Raw genomic sequence first — 6,000 nt, 5'->3', positions numbered from 1 at the left:
GCTGCACAGTCCCAGTGGTGTGCCTGCACTGGGTGGGATGCTCTTCCTCCACGTGTGCTTCCTTAGGACAGGTATCATAGGATTACACTTTTCAAGCTTCCTTGATGTCAGTGAACAGCATCTTCGAGTAGAGCAGGACCCTGAGCATGAGTCTCAGGGCCAGCTATCTCTTTCGGAGTCACTACTGGTGATTTCTGAATTGCAGGAACTTTTTTTTTAAATTAATGAATTTATTTATTTATTTAAATTTAAATGAGAATAGTAAAGACTGGAAGTGATTCTGGGGAGAGGAGCATCCCCAGACTGCACAATGTGCCCAGGGAGATGTGTGTGATTCTCAGGGTGTGAGCTGTGGTGGGGCAGATGCTGCGGTGGCTGCCTGAAGAGGCAGCACAGCTCGGCGGAGGGGGTGAGGTGCTGGGATGCAGGGGCTGGGCAATCCCCTGCCTGCAAGGCACCGAGAGGAGTAAGGCGGCCGGAGGGCCCTGCGGCCTTTTGAGGGAAAACACTTCTGGGCCTTCAGCTGTGGCTGCGTATGGGCTGGGGTGAGCAGGGGACAGATACCTGATAGTGTTGAGGTGTCTATAGTGAGAGGAGCTGGCTTCTGGAAGGAAATGGTGAGAAACATGGGTGCAGCGCATGGGAGGGCGGAGGGAGGGGCACGCCTCTCCCTAACCGAGAGCACCCCCAGCCCCCGGTACCCCTGCAGGGGCGGCCGTACCCCGGGCCAGGCGGGGCAGCAGACGGGAGCACAGATCTGCGCGGCGCGGTCGGAGAGTGTCTGGGCGCTGTCCGTGGTGCTGGAGGCGACTGCACTACCGCGGCCAGAGTGAGGGCGGACAGGCAAGGAGTGGGCAAGCGGGGAGACAGGCAGGGAGGCAGGGAAGAAGAGGTAGGGAGATAGGCAGAGGAAGTAGGCACGCACAGAGGAGGGGCAGGCAGGGCTGGGGTAGGCAGTACTGGGCGCGGCTGTCCTCCCCCTCGCCCCCCCGCGGGCCCTGCGCCAGCTCGGCAGCCGCAGAGCGGAGCGGGTGAGGGGCCGCGGTGAGGCTCCGCCCGGCCGCTCCCCGCTCCCCTGCTTCCTTCCCGGCACGGGGCTGCACCGAGAAGCGGTGAGGCTCGGCTGCCCGGGGAGGAGGGGGCGCAAGGACTGCGCTCGGTTCCGTTCTCCGTTTCGTTCCCCCGTCGCAGCACCCGTCACGCCCAGCAGGCAGCAAGCTCCCCCTGGCATCTGTCCTTTTTGTTTAATCCTGTCTCGCCTTTCCTCCGAGCTCAGCCGGCAGCGAAGGGCGGCAGCCACAGCGGGAGGGTTCCCGTCGGCGCTGGGTTCCCACAGCCCCTGCAAGAGCTGGATCGCTCCCGCCCTCCCCGCAGCCACCGCCGCAGGGACAGCAGAACTTCCCGCTCCCGGCCCTGCCACCCGGCGGTGCGGGAGCGGCTCCTTTGCCCGGCCTCCGGTGCTCCAGGCCGGTGACAGGGCGCGGACCCTCCGCACCCGCGTTCCGGGGTAGCCAGCGCTGTGCTGCAGAAGGCTGTCAGGCCGGGAACAGGGGCTTGGCTCTCCCTCAGGGAGAGTGTACGGAGTTGGGGAGAAAGCAGTGCAAGAAGTTGCACGGCAATCAGCTGTCACGTCAAACTCTTGGCATATGCTGGAGCAGTTGAGGCACTCCATATATCATCTCTGATCCACTGCCACCTTTTGATGTTGTGTTTCACATAAATTTTAGAGGGAGTGTGAATCAAGCTCCTGCATGTCCTAGCAAGCCTAGGACTTGTTTTCCTTCACAGTGTGGGCCTTCTCTTGATTGACATTAAAATGCATTTGCAACCTAGCCTGGCTCCAGATGCATGGATGCCCAGGCTTTAAGGATGTGGTGCTGAGCAAAGCACTCCTTAACTGCTTCTAAATAGCAGTGGGATATAACCGGGGCTTTCACCCCACTTTTGTCAGGTGCTTCTCCTGTGGCCTGGGACAGAGCAGTGAAAAACTCTTGTTCTATTCTCCATTTCTTATAAAGGATCTTAATTTTTACCCCCTTGCAGACAAGAGGGAAAGGGAGATGATACTGGAAAGAAAAATATGTATGCAGCACTTTGAAGACTGTTGTTGCTAGGTAAATTAACTGCATTGGCACTGTAATAGTACAAATGGCAGAGATGGGAGTAGGTCATGAATCTCTTTCTGTTTGCCTGGGCTTTGTGTCTCTGCTGCATTGGCTGGGAGACTGTTCAGCCTTGTTTCACTTTCCTAAATAGCTTGAAAAATTCAGCTTTTTCTTACTGACTTTTGGGAGACTTCTTTACCCTTAGCCTTTATCATTGGGAAATGTAACAGACCTTATTTAGGACAGCTGTTTTTATTTCCTTTGGTTACTGTTAGCTCTTCTTTAGGCCTCATGGAGCAAATTCTCTTCGTGTCTATGCAATTTTAGAAAATTAACTAGTAATTAATTCATAATTGGCTTTTTTTCATCCCTATTCCTTCCAACCCCTCACCAAAACCTATGGTAAAAGATATTATTCAGAATCTAAGATGGAGTCCTCGGAATTCAGAAAATAATGGTGCCTGTGCAACCTTAGTTACGCTTCCTGTGCATAAATATCACGATACAGTTTTTAATTATATGCTCATGTTCTACTTTTTCCACTGGATTCTCCCTACACACATAACAAGATGGATGGTCGTCCCTTGGTGAGCACTATTTGATGTTTTGTTTTCATGCTGTTCTCATAAACCAGAACCTTGAAACAGTTCTCTCTGCCTTGAAACCATGGGTACAATAAAGATTTTCTTGCGGGGATGTTTGCCAGAATCTTTTTCTAACATCGGTGAAAAAATCTTTTGTCTAGCTTTATTCATCACAACCGGTTAAGCTAGTTTAGAAGATGTTAGTAGAGTTTGTGTTTCAGGAAGCAGCTAAACCCTGTCTATTTTAATATGAAATTTAGAGAAAGGACTACAAACATATGCAGGTGACATTTTGTAATTTCTGTAATGTTTTGGCTTTTTCTGTAACTTTTCCTGCAATTTTCTGCAGAATGCTATCATACACAAAGCAGATGCAAAGATCAGCTATGTGCTGAAAGGATAGGGAGAATGAAGAGCACTGGTACATATGCATAGCTGTGTCTTATATATGAAGCATGGCACCATTTTCTTCTTAAATTATGTTTTTCTTATCCTTTCATTTTCCTATGTAACATTCGAGTTACAGAAACATAACAGCACGTTGCTGCTGTATTAGCATTTCTCTTGCTTCTGAATTTGTGCTTTTTTGCTGGGTATAGCCTCTCTAAAAATCATTGTGTTAAAGCTTGGTAGTGACTTCATAAGCCAGCTGCAAACAATGTCACCATTAGTGATTTCGGTTGCTGCTCATTCCACATACACGTTAGAATAGCGCAGCTTTAGCACTCGCCTGGTTTCATGCGGGCTTTTATACGTGCATGGCTGCACATGGTGTTCCTTTCAGCAGCATTCAGGAGCACTGTGGGGAAGCTGAATAATTGTATTACACTATTTTCAGGTATTTTTTTCCCCCTAGAAATGTGTAAGTGATGGCTTAGTGTTAACACAGGGATTGTACATGATGAGGTCTCCCTCAGCACCTTTGTCGATGAGATGTGAGCTCTGCCAGGCCATGTGATGAGAGCAGGTTGGTTGTGTCTAGACTGTCCTGTACTGCAAATACATAAACCACCATAGGCCTTATGGGGGAAATAGAGCAAATTGTAGCAGAAACCAATTGTGTCATTCATTCTGAATGAGGACAGCATGTTCATGAGACCATGAGAACTGTTGTGTGGGATCAGATCAGGGGGCCATTTATCCAGTAGCTTGTAAATTGTACATTCTCCCCATCCAAGGCCCCAGCAGGTAACAGGATTTTCTGATCAGTGACATTCTTGCCTTGGGTGAACCTGTTGGCAGCAGCTCTCCAAGGAGGCAGCTTGCAGGGGAATCCCAGTATATGTGGACCAATTTTGGTTTTCTCATCATGACCCATCTCTGGGTAGGCCACCACTGGGCAGCCTTCCCACATCCTTAATATGTTTGGAGTGTTCACAGAAAAGCTGTTAGAGATGCTCAGCTTGATGTCCCCTAGCAAATCTGTATTTTCTGCATTTGTAACCCTTTGACTCTCCTGCTTTCTTGTTCCCTCTTACATATTCCCTTACCTTAGTGTTTTTATTTGTTTGTTTGGCTTTTTTAGGGAAGAGAAGACACCTGTCTCTGAAATGGAAAATCACATAGGAAGAACATAAACACAGGCCTAGGAGTAGCAGCAGAGGGCTAACATGTATGGTAGAGCTCCTATTATTCTACCAGTGTATGCAGCTTGGGGCCTTCCTGTGGTCTTCTACACATTTAGTAACCCTCCTGTAGTCCAGCCTCTCTCTGTTACCACTGGCTGTAGGTGAATCCTGGGGGAAAGGTGAAAGTAGGCGCCGCACGTGCTGTATTTCCACAGGGATTGTTCCAGCCACTGACTGCTCTCAGGAGCTGCCTGAGCCTGACACAGTTTTCCTACTCTGTAACCCTTGACAGGGTTTCTTCTACAGTATCCACAATGTCCCATGGCAGTTGGTTCCACAGAGTGGCTCTTTGCTGTGTAAAGAGGCATCTTCTTTTGCTTATTTTAAGCATGTGTCCTACTAAGATCTATTATGTTTATCTAGATCTGGGATACTAAGTACACTTTTCTTCACAGAGGCATAGGGTTCTTCATTCCTTAAGGTAAAAAGTAGTGGAGATAAGAATACCAGATCCAGTTCTTTTAAAATGGGAGGAGACAAGTAGGTGATGTAGGAGTAGTTAAGCTTAGACTAACTGGAGACAGTGCCATATGCTGCACCTCGGAGCTTCACAGTGAAATTTTCCTAGAAAAAATAGAAGTGCCAGTGTTTATCAGATCTAAATCACAAGTTATTCCAAGACCAGGAGGCCTAGTTTGAATGTGTTTTCCAAGTATCCTATTGAAAAAAGGTATTATACTGGCACATTTTCTGATTTGGTTTCCTGACTTTATTTTTCTGCACAGCAAAATGCTTTATGTACCAAGAAACCAGCAACCAAATTATGCTGCAAAGTGTCTAATACAATTTGCTCTGTCTCCCTATATGAGTAAATACACAAGTGTTTTAACTTTCTGTTTTTGCTTTTCTTCAGATTAACTAAATTTTGTATGACTGTTGGCAGTTTATCAGCTGTTTTGTCATAGCTTCTGTCTTCTGCCCCCTGGAGAAGATCAGCAGACCATTTGCTGCTCCCATCTGTATTCTAGACCAGTTTTCTCTTTATAGTCAGGTATATCCATAGATACGTGTTTTAGAGCAGTAACTGCTATGTTATTGCTGGCTCTCAAATAAGTTCTTCATAGCAGGCTTATCATCTGTTTGTTTTGCAACTAAAATTTATTTTGACTTACTCAGTGACTTATCACAGTAAAGACAATATGTAATGATAAAGTAAAAATATGCTGAGAACAGATAAACCAGACTGAAAATATTAGTCGCATGAGTGAAATTCATACTTAAAGGGAAACAGTAGCAGAAAACAACTTTGACAATGAAGTGTAGGAGAACTTTTTTTTTCTATCTTTTAGTCTTTCTCTATTAAAGAAATTTCTTTTTCCATTAAAGAGTTTACAGGAAATTTCATTGAATACTGTTTTTACTCACAGCTTTGCCAGACTTCGTTGTCTTCATCTAACATTCTGTGTTGCATGCCCACTGATTATTGTTTGTCCTTTTAAAAAGTCAGCTGAGATGTCCTAGCTGGTTTTGAGGATAAATTTTGTGTAATATGACAATATTTTGCTCATTCTGGTGATCTTTTCTTGGAAATGCAGCAGCATGCCCTGTTCTGCAATAGATAATAGAAATCTGGCAGGCAATTGTTTTGGTAACAGAGAGATGGACTGTCTTTTCACTGTAAAAATCCACTTAAACTTGGTAACATTTTAATGCTTTAGAAAAAAACTGCTTTACACTCCTTTT

This window comes from Neopsephotus bourkii, unplaced genomic scaffold (genome assembly GCF_033783945.1).
Source record: "Neopsephotus bourkii isolate Nb327-2 ecotype Australia unplaced genomic scaffold, CSIRO-AGI_Nbou_v1 NB_1820, whole genome shotgun sequence".
Classification (NCBI taxonomy): domain Eukaryota; kingdom Metazoa; phylum Chordata; class Aves; order Psittaciformes; family Psittacidae; genus Neopsephotus; species Neopsephotus bourkii.
Note: the sequence above shows the minus strand (reverse complement) of the source record.